General features: G+C 41.6%; 1 long non-coding RNA gene and 1 pseudogene across 1 annotated transcript in view; one reads left to right on the top strand and one right to left on the bottom strand.

Moving 5' to 3' along the window:
- The window catches only part of LOC149122137 (uncharacterized), a 320,316-nt gene that overhangs the window by 293,278 nt on the left and 6,870 nt on the right, over positions 1–20,168 (bottom strand). The window lies entirely within an intron of this gene.
- LOC149122136 (serine-rich coiled-coil domain-containing protein 2-like) overlaps positions 6,090–20,168 on the top strand; it is a 42,903-nt pseudogene continuing 28,824 nt past the window's right edge.

Here is a 20,168-nt window from a genome sequence, read left to right as displayed (position 1 = left end):
GAAGCCATTCCTGAGTAACTGATGCTCGCTTCCCAGCAGCCATCTTGGCATGACCTTCTCATTCCACCACATGGTATGTGCAGCATGTGTGTGGTACATGCAATCTGTACATAGTACATGTATGTGTGGGATGTGTGGTGTGTGTAGTATGTGTGGAGTGGGTGTGTGGTGTATGGGGAATGTGTGTGGTATATATATGTGTGTAGTACATGTGTATGTGGCATGTGTTTAATATGTGTGTGTGGATATATGTGGGATGAGTATGTGCAGTATGCAGTGTGTGTGTATGGTATGTGTGTGTTGTACGTGGTGTGTGTGGTATGTGGAATGTGTGAGTATGGTATGTGTGTTTGTGCAGTGTGTGTGTGGTACGTGATGTGTATGTGGTATGTGTATGTTGGTATGTGTAATGAGTGTATATGGTGTGTGTATGTGTGTAGATGTGTGTGGTCTGTAGTAGGTGTGTGTGGGGTATGTGTATGTGTGATATGGGGAATGAGTGTGTGTGGTGTGGAGGGTGTGTTTGTATATGTGTGTGTGTGCTCTGTAGTAGGTGTGTGTGGGGTATGTGTATATGTGGTATGTGGAATGAATGTGTGTGGTGTGGAGGGTGTGTGTGTATATGTGTGTGTGTGTAGTCTGTAGTAGGTGTGTGTGGAGTATGTGCATGAGTGGTATGTGGAATGAGTGTGTGTGGTGTGCAGGCTGTGTGTAGTCTGTAGTAGGTGTGTATGGGGTATGTCTATGTGTGATATGTGGAATGTGTGAGTATGGTGTGTGTGTGTGTACGGTGTGTGTGTGGTATGTGATGTGTATGTGGTATGTGTATGTTGGTATGTGTAATGAGTGTGTATGTGTGGTATATGGAATGAGTGTGTGTGTTGTGGAGGGTGTGTGTGTATACATGTGTGTGTGGTCTGTAGTAGGTGTGTGTGGGGTATGTGTATGTGTGGTATGTGGAATGAGTGTGTGTGGTGTTCAGGGTGTGCATGTATACGTGTGTGTGTGGTCTTTAGTAGGTGTGTGTGGGGTATGTGTGTGTGTGGTGTGCAAGGTGTGTGTGTATACGCGTCTGTGTGGTATTTAGTAGGTGTGGGGGGTATGTGTGTGTATGTGGAATGAGTGTGTGTGGTTTTGAAGGTGTGTGTGTGTATATGTGTGTGTGTGGTCTGCAGTAGGTGTGTGTGTGTATACTTGTGTGTGTGGTATGCAGTAGGTGTGTGTGTGTATACGTGTGTGTGGTATGTAGAAAGCGTGTGTGTATGTAAACATGTTTGTGTGGTCTGTAGTAGGTGTGTGTGTATACATGTGTGTGTGGTATGTAGTAGGTGTGTGTATACATGTTTGTGTGGTCTGTAGTAAGTGTGTGTGTGTATACGTGTGTGTGTGGTCTGTACAAGGCGTGTGTGCTGTGTGCTGCTGTAGGTGTTTTGGGGGCATCGTTGCCTTGGGGACAGGGGAGGATGCATTCGGGGCGCTCTGTCCTCCATGGGTCCCATCTCATAGGCCTCAGAATCCTCCAGTAATTCACCCAAAGTCCAGGTGCTGCCAGGCACCGCGGAGCAGACCCGCCCGGGGACGCAGGGAAACAGCCGCCCCTGCAGGCAGGCCCCGGCCTCCGCGCAGGGGAGAGGGAGGCAGCTCTGGCTGTGCACAGCCTTCCAGCCTGCCAGAGTCCGCGGCCCAGGACGCAGGGGCACTGAGGAGGACGAGGCAGGGAGGAGGAGGAGGAAGGCGTGGGCGCCAGGGGGTGCTGCCCCTCAGCTCGCTGCTTCCCCCAGCCCTGTCCTGCGCATGTCCTACATCATCTCCTCCACAACATCCCATGTCAGGATGCCGCTCACCGGGAACAGGTGAGTGCCGCTTCGCACTCCCAGGCAGGCCTGGGGTCCCTAAGGCATGGGTGGGGTCCCCATGCACGCAGAGGGTGGCCTGGATGGGGGCCCCTCTAATTTCCACTCCCAAACCACGGCCCACGTCCTGGTCGTTGTCCCCCAGGACACCCTGGGGCCTGCAGCTGCAGCCCCCCACCCCGCCCCGCCCTCAGCACCCACAGCTCCCATAGCTCCCAGGGGAGGAGGGGGAGGCTCCGGGGCCTGTGCACAGGACTCAGCCCTGCCGTGGTCTCTGCCCACGGTGCAAAGCCCCCCTCGGGCCCCAGTTGGCTTGGTTTTGCCCGCTCAGCTGTCACCTTGGACTTGGACGAGCCTGATCCTAGGGACCCCTGCCTGTCCCATTCCTGCCAGTCCAGCCAGGCCGCCCGCCCCTCCCCAGCCTGCTTTCTCAGCCCCAGCCAGGCCGCCTGCCCCCACAGAGCTGCGCTAGGCTCCCTGGTGCTCAGCCTTTGGACCAGGCTCCTGACGTGGGTCTCCCTGTTTCAGCACAGGGGACCCCAAACAGGAAAAAAGCTAAAGAAACTCATAATCAGACCACATCACAATCAAACTTCTGAAAACTAGAGACCAAGAAAAAAAATCCTGAAAGCAATCAAATCTATACATAATAGAATGCTCTCCTCATTAGTGGGTAGCTGAAGGTGAAAATTACATAGTCTCAGAGAGTTTTTAATCTGAGTAAAGGGAACTAAATGGTGGCACGATGTTTATATTCCACTTGAAATGGTAAATTACTGATTTTTAGTACATTGTGAAGAGCTAAGTATGCATACTGTGACCACCAAAGCAACCACCATAAAGCATCAAAGAATTATAGTAAAAATCACAACAGATACATCCAAATGAAACCCTAAAAGAATTCCAAGTCAAAACAAGGAAAGTAGAAACAGAACATAAAATAGAGTGAAGAATATAAAACAAAACACGGTCATAGTCAAAGTGGAGGTTCTCTCCTCCCTTCAGAGAAAGGCACCTCCCTCTTTGAAGACCTGTTCTTTCCACTGGGATCTCACTCACAGAGATCTTTTTGCCAGAGTGTCTTGGCTTTCCATGCCTGAAATACTCTCATGGGCTTTTCAGCCAGATCCGAGTGCCTTTAGGGCTGATTCTGAGGCCAGAGTGCTATTTAGGACATCCGCCATTCTATGAGTCTGCTGAGTATCTCACTTCCCTTGTTGGATCACTCTCCCCTTTATTTATTCTATCGGTTGGTGTTAGCAGATACTAGACTTGTTTATGTACTCCCTTTGACTCTTAGTCCTTTCATTATGATCAATTGTGAACTGAAATTGATCACTTGGAGTAGTGAGATGGCATTGGCACATGCCACCTTGATGGGATTGAATTGGAATCCCCTGGTATGTTTCCAACTCTACCAATTGGGGCAAGTCAGCCCGAGCATGCCCCAAATTATACATCTCTTCCCTCTCTTATTCCCACTCTTATGTTTAACAGGGATCACATTTCAGTCGTGTCTAAACAAGATAAGAGTCGGAGAACTCAAGGGGCTTCCATAGCCTTGGAAACTCATGACTGGTGCATAGGGAGATTACTGATGCCATAAACAGGAGTGTCAATTGGTAAAGTCAACAACAGGAGTCACTGTGCACTTACTCCTCATGTAGGATCTCTGTCCTTAACGTGCTGTACACTGAGGCTTAATGCTATAACGAGTACTCAAACAGTATATTTCACTTTGTGTTTCTATGGGGGTGCAAACGACTGAAATCTTTACTTAATGTACACTAAACCGATCTTCTGTAAAAAAAAAAAAAAAAAAAAAAAGAAAGAAAGAAATTATCAATTCCCAACTTGACTCTCACTGGGATTAAACATGACAATAGGTCTGATCTGATTTCATCATCATTTAAAAAAAATCATCTATTATTTTTCACTTTATGTTTCTGTGTGGGAGCAAACTGTTGAAATACTTACTTAAGGTATACTAAGCTGATCTTCTGTATATTAAGATAATCGAAAATGAATCTTGATGTGAATGGAAGGGGAGAGGGAGTGGGAAAGGGGAGGGTTGTGGGTGGGAGGGACGGTATGGGGGGGAAGCCATTGTAACACATGAGTCGTACTTTGGAAATTTATATTCATTAAATAAAAGATAAAAAAAAAATAAAACAAAACAACAAAAGGCCTAAATGCAAATGGAACAGTAAGAAAATTCAAACCCACAAAAAGAAAAAAAAAAAACAGAAGAACATAAAACAGAGTGAGGAAATATAAAACAAAAAATGAAAGACCTAAATCCAACCAAAGCACTAAATGTAAATGGCTTAAATATACCAATCAAATGACAGAGTGAATTTTGTAGACACACACACACACACACACACGTGCCTATAAGAAACTAACTTCAAATATAATGTTATAGGTAGATTAAGTTCAAAAGGATGGAGAACTGTATCATGAAAACACTATTCAAATAAAAGCTGTAGCAGTTATATCAATAATAGTCAAAGAAAACACCAAAACAAAAAAATTACCGTATATAAGGAGACATAAAACACAATGAAAGAGTCAGTGCTCCAAGAAAATATTATAATCCTAAATGTTTGTACACATAAAAACAAGTACGAATATATGACGAAAAAATTGGAGGGATTTAAATGAGAAACAAAAAATTCATGATTATAAACATTCCAATACAACTTTCTCAATAACAGAATTAGTAGACAAAATCAGCAAGACTGTAGAAAATCAGGAAACACCATCAACCTTCCAGATCTTACTGACTTTCATAGAACACAAAACAGTGGAATACAATTTATTATCAAGTGTAGACAAAATATTCCCCAGGATACACCATATCCTGTTTCATAAAACAATTTTTTGGGAGGATGGCACTGTGGTGTAGTTGGTAAAGCCACCACCTGCAGTGCTGGCATCCCATATGGGAGCAGGTTCAAGTCCCAGCACCTCCACTTCTGATCCATCTCTCTGCTATGGCCTGGGAAAGCAGTGGAAGATGGCCCAAGTCCTTAAACCCCTGCATCTGTGTGGGAAACCTGGGAGAAGCTACTGGCTCCTGGCTTCAGATGGGCGCAGCTCTGGCCGTTGTGGCCAACTGGGGAGTGAATCAGCAGATGGAAGACCTCTCTCCCTCTCTATGCTTCTCGTTCTCTCTATGAACCTTTTTTTTTTTTTTTTGACAGGTAGCGTTAGACAATGAGAGAGAGACAGACAGTGAGAAAGGTCTTCCTTCTATTGGTTCACTCCCCAAATCGGCGCTGCGCCGATCCGAAGCCAGGAGCCAGGTGCTTCCTCCTGGTCTCCCATGTGGGTGCAGGGCCCAAAGACTTGGGCCATCCTCCACTGCACTCCCAGGCCACAGCAGAGAGCTGGACTGGAAGAGGAGCAACTGGGACAGAATCCAGTGCCCCAACCAGGACTAGAACCTGGGGTAATGGCGCCACAGGTAGAGGATTAGCCTAGTGAGCACCAGCCTTCTTTCTTTCTGATTCCTTCTTTCCTCCCTTCTTCCCTCCCCCCCCCCACATCTCACTAAACAAGAAGTCTTAGGCAAGTAAGCTAGATGGTAAGACTTTTTCTTTACACTTCTGCCTACACCATTGCAAGCAGCATCCTGTACCTTTCTGAGAACTGAGCTCTTGTGCGTACCCAGCATTGTTGCTGAGAGACAACCTCCACACAGGGCTCATACCCTGCCTATCTGCCTAACTGTAAACTTCCTATCTCCTCTCTTAGCATTCTCACCTTACTACTCTACTGTTTAGAGGTGCGATCTCTATCCTCTCTGTCACTCCAAATGGAATATTCATAAATCCCTTTCCCTTAAGATGTAGAGCCTTTGGCTGTCTCAGCTCCTCCTTGCTGGTCTCTGCCAGTAGCTCCCAGTAATCTTGGCCCTTGGCTCTCTCTCCATCTTGGAATGAGATTTGTTGCATACTAGGACCCAAGAAATGGGAGTGTAAGCGTATGCATGGTTAGGGGCTGCCAAGGTGTGCTGCTGAGACACCGAGTCAAAAACGAGAGAGCAGGTGGTCACTGCTAGAAAGAGAAAGAAGCATAGTTGTTCCACATTTTTGCCCTTCCCAGAGTATTTTGTTTGCATTCTGGTTCCCAAAGAGGAAAGTTAATTCAGTCTGTAGGTAAAAGTGCACAGAGAGAGGGGTTGAGGCGGAGGGAGTGGATGAAGGGGATTATTCTTTGATGGCTGTGTATGGTAATTGCACCGCCCAGTGCAAACAGTCACTGGCTGAGTGACTTTTGGGTAATGCTAAATGAGTTACGATGATGGTTGCAATAATTTAATCAGTTTATTATTCGTATGTTCTGAAACCATATATTTTTCCTCCACCTTCTGCCCTTGCAGAGGCTCTCCCTATAGAGAATCTCCTTTGGGTCATTTTGAAAGCTATGGAGGGACCCCCTTTTTCCAGGCTCAGAAGAACCAGAAAATACAGTGACACTGGATGAGATGACCCTGTGGCACATGGTCCAGGATTGCACCGCTGTGAAAACTCAGTTACTCAAACTGAAACCTCTGCTGCATCAGGTGAGTGCAGAGCCAGCATTTTGAGTGCTGACATTTTGATTGCAAAGTGGATTGACTTGTCTTTGTTTAAAAAAAAATGGTCTTTCTATGAAAACAATGCTTGTAAATAGTACTTAATGCAAACTTGTTGGAGGAAAAAACATGGGAATTTATATGTGTTGGTCTCACTACACAGTACCTAGCATGTATGAGATGCATGATACTCAGGAAGCCAGTCTGCCTCTGTTGCCTTATTTTTATAGTGCCAATATTATCAGGTTGTTGAGGAAACTTAGAACTAGTAGTTGTAAATTGAGCAACGTAATACATGAGACATAGATGGCATTCAGTAATCAGTGAGTGCTATCATTTCAACTAGGTGGGAAACAAAGAGCAATTTCAATTTACATAATGATAATGTATAATTATTCTTTGAGGCCTTTAAGTTGAATTTTCCGCAGTCTTCTCCATCCCTCCCTCCCTCCCTCCCTCTCTCTCTCTCTTTCAAGAAAAATCTAGCTTGACAATGGCAATGTGACTTACCTGAAGTCACACAGTGAGCTCATAGTAGAACCTAGCTTCAGAGTGATGAGCACCTTTTTTATTGAAGTGTTTAATGCTTAAAGGTAAGGTCAGATGCATGGAAGAAAACCAAGTAATAAAGTATTAGTTTTAAATTGTGGCTACTCTTTTTGGTTGTATATCTGTATTTGTAATTTGTGTGCTAGCCACATTTAGCTTCAAATTATGATTATGACAGACAACCTGACTTCTCTCTGCTGGTCAGTTTTCTTTCTGAGTCACCTTCCTCAGGTTGTATGTTTTAGTTTCATGCAGGTGGCTGCCAAAACCAAATCTCATACTATCTCTATGGTAAAGTCTAGATGAAGTATAAAAAATGGGTTTTGCATTAATAACTATGGTAAGTGTAAGTATTTTGGCCAAGTCATATAAATTGGTTCGTATTACTTGGATATGGGTTTTCCACACCACTTCTCTCCATTCTTGTGGATATTGGACTACTTTTCTGGGCTAAGATGGGAACAAGAAGGTTGAGTCACCTTCTCAGATCTGGGATACTTGGACTCCTCTGATGAATGAAATATGGGGGGTGTACAAGGCTACAATTAATATAACTACAAACTTGGAGTCAGGATTTGGTCTCTAGTGTTTCTCTGCTGGTAGGTTTGGGGAAAAGGTTTTCTGATTAGGAGCCAGCATCAAAGGAATGGGGTAAGAAAGGGTGAGGAATAGTTAAAATGTGTTGAATATCTATTGTGCGCCACTCATTGTGCTAGCTATGTCAGTAGCATCTTTTGTATCTGGGTGTCATGGCCCTGAGTCATGAGAAGCATGATTAAATATCATCTATGAGATCAGAGCACCTGTCAAAATGAAAGAAATTGCATAATTGAGGAGGAAATGGGTAAATCGGGAACCAATGATTAATTATTAAATAAAAAATGAAAAAATGCTTTTTGAGGTACTTTACATGAAGTTGTAATTCTATTGATTTTTTTTTTCACTGTCATTATGAACTCCAAAAATTTAGGTAGTACACACTGACCCTAGTTTTGGTTTAAGCTGTGGGAAAAAGAAAGTGAAGGAAACTGGCTGGCGCCACAGCTCACTTGGCTAATCCTCCACTTGTGGCGCCGGCACCCTGGGTTCTAGTCCAGGTTGGGGTGCCAGTTCTGTCCCAGTTGCTCCTCTTCCAGTGCAGCTCTCTGCTATGGCCTAGGAAGGCAGTGGAGGATGGCCCAAGGGCTTGGGCCCTGCACCCACATGGGAGACCAGGAGGAAGCACCTGGCTCCTGGCTTCAGATCTGCGCAGCACCAGCCATGGCAGCCATTTGGGGGGTGAACCAATGGAAGTAAGACCTTTCTCTCTGTCTCTTTCTCACTAACTCTGCCTGTCAAAAGAAAGAAAGAAAGAGAAGGAAACTGTGGAATTGTTTCTAGAGAATCTTTAAAGTTTCCCAAATACTAACAGAAGTTAAAAGCTGAATGAAGAATGAATCCAATATTTCATTCATTCATTTTAATTGTTTTCCTTTTTAATTTTACTAAATTAAAAAAATTATGTGGCACATATACATAGTTTTTAAAAAAAATTATTATGCCATCTCAAGGGCTTACTGAAAGGTAGTCTCTCACTCACACACTAACACACCCACCCACACACACACACCCAGGCCTCAGTCAACTTTCTGTAATCTGAGTAGGTTACTGGTAGTAGGTTACTGTCCACCACACAGGGACTTCCTTTTGCTGTAATTGGAATTGGACCCATTATTTCCTGGGAAGCATATTTTGTTTCTTACTTATTTATTCCCTGAAGCATATCCTCAGTTTTCCTGAAGTGTATTTTTAACTTCCCAAGAGAAACTGGGTGGATGGTGTACTTTCTTAGTTATTGTATTATAGTAAATCTCTGTATTCTACTCTCATGTTACATATGATTAATAGTTTAGCTGGGGTAGAAGTGAAAAATCTTTCTTAGAAATTTGAAGGTATTGCTTTCCTAAGATTCTTTTTAGCCATTGGGAAGCCCACGACATTGTGTTCTAATTTACATTGTGTTTTGCCTGCTTTTCTCCATCTGGGATGTTTTTAATCTTTTATTTTTTGGCATTCTGCAGTTTTACAGTGATGTCCTGAGATTTGAGATTTGTTGGAGTTATTTGTTTTCCACTTGATGTTTGGTCAGTTAGTGAGCTTTTTGAAGAATCAAGTAGTGTGAAACTTTCTTAAGCTATTTCTGTTATTATTATTTTTTCCCTCATTTTTATATTCTTTCTAGAATTTTTGTAGTCAAAACTAGAACTTCTGAACTGAATCTTTCTTAAAAAGATTTATTTATTTACTTGAAAGTCAAAGTTACACACAGAGAGAAGGAGAGGCAGAGGCAGAGGCAGAGGCAGAGAGAGAGAGAGAGAGAGAGAGAGAGAGGTTTTCCATCTGCTGGGTCACTCCTCAGATGGCTGTAACTTCAGGAGCTGTGCCTATCCAAAGCTGGGAACCAGGAGCCTCTTCTCAGTCTCCTACAAGGGTGCAGGGGCCCAAGGTCTCGGGCCATCTTCTACTGCTTTCCCATGCCATAGCAGAGGGCTGGATTGGAAGAGTAGCAGCCGGGAGTCAAACTGGTGCCCAAATGGCATGCTGGCACTGCAAGTGGTAGCTTTACCCACTACGCCACAGAGCCTGCCCGTAAACTGAATCTCATAACCTGTTACATTTTCTTTCACATTTTTCTCTTTGGATTTGATTACAATTTCTTATACATTTCTTACACTTTATATTCCAGCTTTGTATTTTTTAAAATATTTATTTGAAAGCCACAGTGAGAGAGAGAGAGAGAGACATCCTGTATTCACTGGTTCACTCCCCAGAGAGAGGGAGAAAGGGGGTGAGGGAGTGACATCTTCTATTCACTGATTCACTCCCAAAATCCCCACAACAGCCACAACTGGGCCAGGCTGAAACTAGCAGCCAGGAATTCCTCCCAGGTCTCCCATATCAGTAGTAGGGATCTAAGTACTTTAACCATCATTTGGTACCTCCCAGATTATGCATTCACAGGAAGCTGGACTAGAAGCAGAGAAGCCAGTACACAAAACAGGTACACTGGTATGCAATGTGGGCACTCCAAGTGGTGGCTTAACCTGGTGGACCACAGTGCCTGCCTCCCAGCTTCATTTTTAATTATTTAACTATTTATTTTTAAATTATATTTATTGTGGGGAGCAACCCAGACTAGACTAAGTTACTGGAATTAAGACTTATTCTATGCATCTGCTCTCCCACAATATGGCGCTGAGAAGGGAGATACAGCTTCTACACAGCTGCCTCCAGTTCAACCAATAAACTGTAGGACCTGCTCCTGATTGGAGGAGAGCAGCGTACTCGGCATGTGGGTAGCAGAGTTGGGATTGGTAGAAGAGGACTATAAAGGAGGAGAGAGACAACATGCACCAGGAACATCTAAGGGGAACATCTATCTGAAGGAACACCTGTGCAGCCCCCGAGAGAGCTGGCCGGCGGTGTGCCGCTCCCCTGCGGAAGTGGGGAAAGTGGCTAGGGGGAACTGCCCTTCCACGGAGGTGGAAGGGTCGGTAGCCAACCCGGGAAGAACCAGCAGCAAACCCGGGGAGGGCTGAGCAGACAAAAGAACAGCGCAGGGTCCTGTGTCGTTCCTCCATGAAGACGGGGAGCGACATAATGGTGCTGTGACTCGGATAGGAAGCCCAGGCAGGGTCTAGTGTCGCTCCTCCATGAAGACGGGGAGCGACAATTTATCATTTTCTTTGGCAATATTATATTAAGTATTCAAGAACTCTTCATTGGGGCAGGTGTTGCAGTGCAGTGAATTAAGCCACTGCTTGGTGTCGCTCCCCCTCTTCATGGAGGAATGACACAAGACTCTGCATTGTTCTTTTGTCTGCTCAGCCCTCCCCGGGTTTGCTGCTGGTTCTTCCCGGGTTGGCTGCCATCCCTTCCACCTCCGTGGAAGAGCGGTTCCCCCTGCCACTTTCCCCACTTCCGCGGGGGAGGGCACACCGCCGGCCAGCTCTCTCGGGGGCTGCTCAGATGTTCCTCAGGTGTTCCTGGTGCATGTAGTCTCTCTCCTCCTTTATAGTCCTCTTCCACCAACCCCAACTCTGCTACCCACACGCCGAGTACGCTGCTCTCCTCCAATCAGGAGCAAGATCAGCTCCTGCAGCTCCGTCAATCAAATTGGTGAGAGGCAGCTGTGTAGAAACTGTTTACTCCCTTCTCAGCGCCATATTGTGGGAGAGCAGATGCATAGAATAAGTCTTAATTCGAGTAACTTAGTCTAGTCCGAGTTTCTCCCCACAGCTTGGGAAACCCACATCCCATACCAGAGTACCTGTTTTGAGTACTGGCTACTCTGCTTCTAGTCCAGCTCCCTGCTAATGTGTGTAGGAAACAGCAGATAATGATCCAAGGATTTAAGTTCCTGCCTCTCACATGGGAGACCCAGATGGAGTTCCTGGATTCTGGCTTCAGTCTCTGTTGTGAGCATTTGGGGAGTGAACCAGTGGATGGAAGATCCATCTCTCTCACTCTACCTTTCTTCTTTCTTCCTCCCTTTCTTTCTTTCTTTCTTTCTTTCTTTCTTTCTTTCTTTCTTTCTTTCTTTCATTTATTTTTAAAAATTTATTTGAAAGAAGGAGAGAGAGAGGGAGAGATAGCGATTCTCCATCTACTGTTTCACTCCCCAAATGGCCACAATGGTCAGGCTGAAGCAGGAGCTAGGAGCCTCTTCCAGGTCTCTCATGTGGGTGCAGGGCCTAAAGACTTGGTCCGTCCTCCATTGCTTTCCCAAGCGCATCAATAAGTAGCTTAATTGGAAGTGGGGCATCTGGGACAGGAACCAGTGGTTATATGGGATGCAGGCTCTGCAGGCCGGTGCTGTAACCCATTGCACCACAGTGCCAGCCCCATCTCTCTTCTTTTCCAATAAATAAATCTTAAAGTGAACTCTTCATTATGTACCATTCCTAATTAATATTCAAGTATTACTTTTTAAGAATCTTTTTATTTATTTATTTGAAAGATAGAGCGACACAGAGAGATGGAGAAACCTTCCATCTGCTGATTTACTCCCTCAAATGCCTACAACAGCTAAGGCTGAGCCAGGCAGGAGCTGGGAGCTCTATCTGGGTCTCCCATGTGGGTGGCAGGAGCCCAAGTACTTGAGCCATCATTTACTGCCTCCCAGGCACATTAACAGGAGGTTGGATCAGAATCAAGGTGAGACTTAATCCCAGGCGTTCTGGTATGGGATGTGAGCACCCCAAGTTGTGATTTAAGCTACTCAATGCCCAACACTATCTTTCTTATTAAAGAATCATTTAGTTTTTTGTTCTTTGGTTTATCTTTATTTTGGAATCTCTTCAAATGTGTAATGATTCTTTGTTGTCGTTGTTAAATAAATATTGTAAGTGGTGAAAAGATGATGGGGGTAGGTGAGATAACCATCTTGAAATGTGAGTGAGTATAAGGAAGGGGTATGGGTGAAGACTAGTGGTTAAGATGCTGTTTAGGACATCAGTATTCCACTGGGAGTGTCTAGTTTGTCTCCTGGCTCCAGATCCTGAATCCTGCTCATGCAGCCTCTGGAAGTTACTAGTTATGGCTCAGGTAGTTAGATTTCTGCCACCTGTGTGCAAGACCTGGATTGAGTTCTTGGCTTCATGCTTTGGTCTCTCATCTGTTGGTAGACATTTCTGTCTCTCCCTCTCACCCTTGCTCTGTCCTCCTTGCCTCCCAAATAAATAATTTTTTTAAAATGTTAAGAAATGTAAAGGACTAGATAGATTGTGAGATTCTGAATTAAATATTGGCTTGGACAGGTCAGCTATAAAGGACATTTTGGGTCAGAAGGGGAATTTTTAATTAGATGAAATTTGCTGAAATGGAAAATTGGAAATTGTCAAGTGAAGATAACAGGTTATAAGACAGTATGTGCCTTATGATCACATATCTATACATATCTATCTCAGAAAGATATGCTATGTCCTATGTGTGATGTATGGGTGATGATATCTTTTTGTTTGTTTTAAAATTAATCTACATTCTATAATTTCTAACTTTTTACAGTACACATTTACTGTTGCTGAAAATAAAAGATTATTTGTGGCATATATCCTATTCAAAGACCACTTAATCATTGGCTATGTTACTGTGGAAGGTGCTAGAGAAGAGGTAGGAGTGATAGATAGGCTTAGGACAAATTGAAAAGGGCCTTGTGCCACAGCAGGGGCTTGGACATTATTCTGTTGACAGCCCTAAGCTGGATGGTGCCTTGGCCACATTGGTATTTTGAAAATACTGCTTGAAGGAATTTCTTTGGAAAATGAATAGCAGAAAGAATGACTTAATCTTATAATTTCGGGGATATTGCAGATATCCATGTTTTAGGCTAAATTGTTAAGTCCAGTTGCTTTCGAAAGTAGTTGAATTTTAGTATTCATTTACGTGCATTATGTGTTTCACAGAGTTGTATATATTAATTTTTTATAGAGGTTAGGTATTACATTTGGGACATTTTTCTAGGTTCATCTCCAATCTTTGAAAAACAGCTGGTATTATCTTCATGTCATAGTTGAAGAAGATGAGTCTCAGGAAGCAAATTGGTGATAAAGCCAGAATTTTTTTTTTCATCCCCATGGGTATGACTCAGACCTGTTGTATACAGTCGTGTTCTAGAAGATGTAGGGAGAGCAGGGCTAGGAGGGTGTAAGAGTAGCTTCCAAACTCTTAACCACCACTTGATCCTTTCACCAAATCCAGTCTACAGATCTTTATTAGGTAGTCTGGTATTTAGGAAGTCACTTGAGCAAAGTACTCCCTGCACAAAAAATTTTAAAAATGACAAATTTTTATTTTGCCTTTGTTACACTTTTACAGTGTGGTACTTTTGGATACTAAATTCCACATATCACATCACTGCTGTGAGATAGGAAGGACAGCTGAGATCCTTTTTATTGCTGGGCAACATTCCATTCTACATCTGAGTACCTTTATCCGTTCACCTGTTGATAAACTTTCAAGTTTTTTTAATTGAGATAATTGTGATTATGTTGAATCTCCATATATTAATGATGAAAGTTGATAATGAATAGGTGCAATTTCAAAAATCAAAATAGACCCAGTTTACTCTCTGGTAATCCCAATTTAGTGGTCAGAAAACTAAGACTGATATAATTTTTTCTCAGGGTCACCCAGTTACATGTCAAGGCAGAGTACATTTTACAACCAGAGCTTTTGAATTAATTTATCTTAGTATCTTTGCATATTGTTCAATTTAGAGAATTGCAGTAAAAATTTTAATCCTGATCTGAACAATGTGGGAACATAATGAACAAACCAGGTGTTAGTGGTATCTTATCTCCTTATTTTAATTTCCTTCCCCGTTTCACAAACTTTTTATTGAAGCATAATGTACATATAGAAAGGAGTATAAATCTTTTTTTAATACAGAAAAGTAATTTGTTAAAGGATTGAGAGGTCACTGTGTTGTACTGCAGGGGTTAAGCAGAGGCTTCGGACACCTGCATTCCATCTTGGAGTGTTTGGGCTTGAGTCCTACTCCCCTTCTGATTCAGCTTCCTTTTTTTAAAAAAAAAAAATTATTAATACAAAGAGAACAGATTTCATATATTTCATAGGTACAATTCTAAGAAGATAACTATACTTCCCTCCCTTCCTCTTTTCCCTCCCTTAATGCCCCTCCTTCCTTTTTTCCTTTAATTTTTGCAAATACGTAATTTCAGTACACTCTATAATCATAGGCTTAAGCACCAATAACCATAATATGCAACAACTAAAAAGTAGAAAGACCACAGTTCCACAGGGGTGTAAAAAAGACTAAAGACAACTGTAAAGTCACAAAGTGTTTATTTCACTCATACTTTTTTGTGTGTATTCTGTTTGAATTACCACATGTCAGAGGAGACAGGGTATTTGTCTTTTGGGGACTGGCTTATTTCACTAAGCATCATGATTTCCAGTTACAAGGGATGTAATTCTGAAATGTGTCTGTCAATAAATTTTCACAAAGTGAAAATACCTGTGTGGACAGCACCCAGCAAGAAACAGAGCAGAAGCCCCCTGGTTGCTAATGCTGACCACCCGACTTTGGAAACCATAGATGAATTTGCTTGTATTTGAATTTGAACTGAACTGAATTCATATGGTGTATTTACTCAGATGTAACTTCTTTTACTTGGCATGTATTTATGCCATCCATTTTTCACATTCATTCTCAAGCTTTGGAGTATCCATTCCATTGTGTGAATATACCAAAATTTATCTCATCTGTTCTACAGTCAATTGGCATTCGGACTTGAGTTTCCATTTTTTGGTACTGCTATCCCATTCATAATACTCTAGCATATGTCTTTTGGTGAACCTGTGTATGAGTTTTTGCTGTAATGTATTATCTGAATGGGATTGCTGGTTAGTCATTGGTATACAAATAGTGAGCTTTAGTAGATATTATAGACAGTTTTCCAAAGTGATTCTGCCCATCCATTTTTCTCCATCTCTGTTCAAAATTTTCCATGTTTGCTTTTATCCTGTTACCACATCCAGTATCTTTTGACTTTGGAGTAGGAAATGAAGACTGTAAAGTAGAGTAAGGGAAGAACATTCTGACAACTCCTTCTGTCATTTTATTTATTTTGCAAAATATTTGATCCCTGTAATTTGTGCATGCCTTGTCTACTTCAGGATATTTGGTTTGGAGAAAAAAAGGACTATATTATATATATATATATATATATATATATATATGTTAGTGTTTTTTGAACTGTCAAATGTGTTATATAAATATTTTGTTTCATCAGTCCCTCTCACCTTCAATGGTCAGACTAAACCAATAATTTTTCCCCTCCCTGATTGTCCGGTTCTCCCCCTGTGTGTGCATGCATGCATATTGATGGTGATGGGTGGATGGGATATAGAAAGTGGCAGCATCCTGGGTAGGAACCCTGCAAGTTTAGGAGTTGCTGAATGATTGCCATGTGGTGACAGAAAGCCACAGAAAATCCAGTGCACTCGTGCTCCTGTATCCCCACAGTCTTCTCGTCACTACAGGGAAAGAAGAGTTTATGCAATGTACATAAGGAGTGTCTTTGGAACACAAAATCTGACTTAATGAGTAGTGTGAATCGACTTTGTGCTTGCCAGCCAGGTTAAGAAATGAGACATTAATAACTCCCTGTGTGTTCCTCCTTATTGCAGTGCCTCCTTTTACCGAAACCTAGAGTTCTCCTTTGCTTTTTCTCTGAGTTTTGCCATCTTTAATTGTACCACTATGAATATTAGTTTTGCCTCTCTTTGAACTTCATTTAAGTGAAGGTATATAGTACTTTTGTGCAGCCTCTTTAATTCCCCATTTTCTTTACAGTTCATCATGTAAATATGTAGCTCTCCCTCATCATTCTTCATTTCTGTTGGTGTTCTCTCCTATAAACAAACATGGCATTTGTCCATTATACTTTTGATGTCCATTTTTCTGTTGTTTCCAGTTTGCTCTGATAAATACAGTTGCTATGGACATTGGCATAGTATACATATACAAAAGTTCCTCTGTGGTGTCTAATTAGGAGTGGGATTTCTGAGTCATGAGGCATGGAAATATTCTACTTTAGAAAGACCAAATTCTTTTATTTGCCTTGAGTAGTAGATGTTGTTGCCTACTCTTCCACATCTGTGCAGACTTACTATTACTCAACTTCTTCATTTTTGTCATGTGAATAGAAAATAGGAATATTTAATTGTGGTTTTAATTTGCATTTCTCTAAATACCAATAAAGCTGAAGCTCTTTGTATGTTTGTGGAATGTTTGTTACCTTGTCATGTCTTTGTGTGTAAGAGATTTAGAGGTTTTTGCATATTCTAAATGTAAGTGCTTTGTTGGATACATATGTTATAAGTGTCTTCCTGGATTCTGTAGCCTGCTTTTTCACTCTGGTGTGCTTTTGAAGACTAGAGGTTCTTAAGTCTAATGCAGTTGAACTTATCAGACTTTTTCTTTTTCAGTTTGTGCTTTTAGAAATACTTGTTTTGAGAAATTCTTTCTTTCCCTGTGGTCATAAAAATATTCTCTAGTCTTTTCTAAGAATTATTTTGTCTTTCTGAGTTTTGACAGTTCAGTCTCAAGAAACCTTAGAACTGATTTTGGCATACCTAAGTTGTGAGGTAAAGATCTGCTTCCATTTGTTTTCATCTGATAATCAGTGGGTTTGGAGTTGAAAGTATTGAGTCCCTTCCTTGCCCTCTAATACTCACTGCCTGCTCTTTAAAAAATCAGGTATTCATCATATAGAACACTGTCTTGGTGCCAAAGTATACAGTCTAAGTGCTGTTTACCTTTACATCATCATAATGTCCTATCTTAGTCTTCCTCAGCAGTGTCCTGACTATTCTTAGTCCTTTGCTTTTCCCTAAAATGCTGGAATTACTTTCTTGAGTCCTGTGACAAACACTTTTGGGATTTTGATGGGCATAGCATTAAACCAAGAGATCAATGTCAGGGAGAATTGTCATCTTATAGTACTTGGAATTTGTATCCAAGAATGTGGTATGTAAGTATTGGTGTTGTTTTTAAATAAGTTTTTCAGTGAGATTTTATACTTTTTTCCATAAAAGACTGGTATTGTTTTGTTATATTTATATCTGATACTTGAAGATTTTGTTGTTGTTACAAGTGCTACCATTTTCTAGTGGACTGTTTTGATGTACAGACATGAAATAGACTTGTGTATTCTATTTGAATCCAGCAGCTTTGATAAAATTATTACTCTAATAATTTATCCATAGATTTTGGGGGAAATTTTTATGTAAATAAGCATACCATCTGCAGTAATGATAGTTATGTTTTTCCTTTCCATTGATTGTATTTTTCTTGGCCTCATGCACTGGCTGAGAATTTGAGTGAAATATTGAATTATTCCTGTCTTGCTCTTGAAGTTGACAGGAATGCTTTCAATATTTGATTGATAAATTTGATACTTCTCTTTTTGTGAATACATTTTGTGAAGGGAAGAAAATTTGTTTTACTTATCTTTCTATTACATTTTTGGAGACATTCTCATTCTTACAATGACATTCCAAGCACAGTTTCAATAATGTTTTTCTTGAGTATATTGAAGTGAGTCGCCTGCACCACTTTGAAACACTTAAGTGTGCGTTTCCTACCAGTAAGGATATTCTGTGGTAGAACCACAGGGAAGTCATCAAAATCAGAAAATCCACACTGATATATCACTAGCATATAACCCCCAGGGACTGTTAACGAACGGTCTTGCCGTTTGTTCCGGTAGCATCCTTTTTTGCAAAAATCCCCATTTTAGAATCATATAGTGCACTTAGGTATCATGTCTCTAGCTTGCCTCAGTCTGCAGCTGACCTTTTAGTTTTCCCTTGGCTTTGGTGACCTTGACAGACACTGTGTAATATTATAGAGCTGCTATTCTGCAGACTGCTCCTCCATTTGGGTTTGTCTGTTGTAGCAACAAGATTGGATTCAGGTTCTGCATTGTTGACAGAAAAGGCACAGCATCCATGCTGCTCCGTTCTCAGTTCATCCCATCAAGAGGCACATGTCCAAAAGTGCTGGTAACTTTGAAGGTGCTGACTGCTAGCCCTCTCGACTGTAAAATTACTCTTTGCCCCTTCATAATTAGAGGATACACCAGCTAAGTGAAGAGAGAACATAGTTAGATCAACTGAGGCTCCTGCATGCGCTGAGTTGCCAGCTAATGGTGGGTAAACAGTTCAGCCTGTGCCTGCACCGGTTTCTACTATTGATGAAGCAAGCAGAAGAAAAGACGGTGGGAGGAGTCAAAAGCTTATATTGTTTACACAGGGAAAAGCTATATCAGGGGCCCCAATTATTAATGGGACTAGTCAGTTTCCGAAACCTCCAATCATGATAGGTATTACTATGAAGAAAATTATTACAAAGGTATGTGCGGTGATGATTACATTATGAATTTGGTCATCTCCAAGTAAGGTTCCTGGTTGGCCTAATTCTGCTCAAATCAATAGACTGAGGGCTGTCCCTACTATTCTAGTTCAGGCCCCGAATAAAAGGTATAGAGTTCTGATGTCTTTATGATTGGTAGAGAATAATCAACGGTTAATGAACATAAGTAGGGATAAAGTGGCTGAGTGAGCATTAGACTGTAGATCTAAAGACAGAGGTTGAGCCCTCTTTTTACAAAGCCCTGAGGTGAAATTTTCATGTTGAATTGCAAATTCAAAGAAGCAGCTTCAATTCTGCCTGGGCTTCTCCCGCCATTTTTTTACTTAGGGCGGGAGAAGTAGATTGAAGACAGTTGATTAGAGTATTTAGCTGTTAACTAAAATTTCATGGGGCTGGATCCCACCATTCTAGGGGGACTTGGTTTAATTAAGGCACCTGATTTGCGTTCAGAAGATGTGAAGTTGATTTGCAGTCCTTAAGCAGGAGTTAAGTATAACTTACTTCCTTAGAGCTTTGAAGGCTCTTGGTCTGTGTAACCCAAACTCCTCCTGGGCTTAGTTTAACACTGAAAATAGTGGTGTTAGGGGAAGGAATATTGACAATAGAATAATTAGTGGAGCTATGAATAGTATGCATTTCATTGACTCAAATTGTCATTTTATTTTTAGGTTGTTGGGAACATTGTTAGTGAGGAAGAGTAGATGAGGCGCAAATAGAAGTGTAAGTTTAGAAGAGCCAATATAGCTATTATGGTTGGTATGATGATATTGCCATTTTTTGTTAATTCTTGAATGATAATTCATTTAGGAATAAAACCTCTTAGTGGAGGTAAGCCTCCTAGTGATATTAAGGTAACTAGGATGGCTGAGACTATTAGTGGGGTCTTATTTCATATTTGTGATAGTGAAAGGGTTGTTGTGTTTGTGTGATAAATAAATATTGTGAATATGGGAATTGTTAGCAGGATATAAATAATTAGATTTAGAACTATAGTATTTGGGTTAAATGTGATGATAGCTGCTATTCATCCTATGTGGGTAATTGAGGAGTACGATAAGATTTTGCGTAGTTGGGTTTGGTTTAGTCCACCTCAACCGCCAACTATAATTGATAGAATGGCTACTGATATTATTATAGTTGGATTAATTGATGGGGAGATTTGGTATAGGGGTGCCAGTTTTTGTCATGTTTGAAGAATGAGGCCTGATTTTAGGGGAACTCCTTGGGTGACCTCTGGTACTCA

The sequence above is a fragment of the Oryctolagus cuniculus genome, chromosome 15 (assembly GCF_051225735.1).
Source record: "Oryctolagus cuniculus isolate XC-2025 breed Fujian yellow rabbit chromosome 15, ASM5122573v1, whole genome shotgun sequence".
In the NCBI taxonomy this organism is placed as follows: Eukaryota; Metazoa; Chordata; class Mammalia; order Lagomorpha; family Leporidae; genus Oryctolagus; species Oryctolagus cuniculus.
Note: the sequence above shows the minus strand (reverse complement) of the source record. Positions and strands in the feature narration are given on the sequence as shown.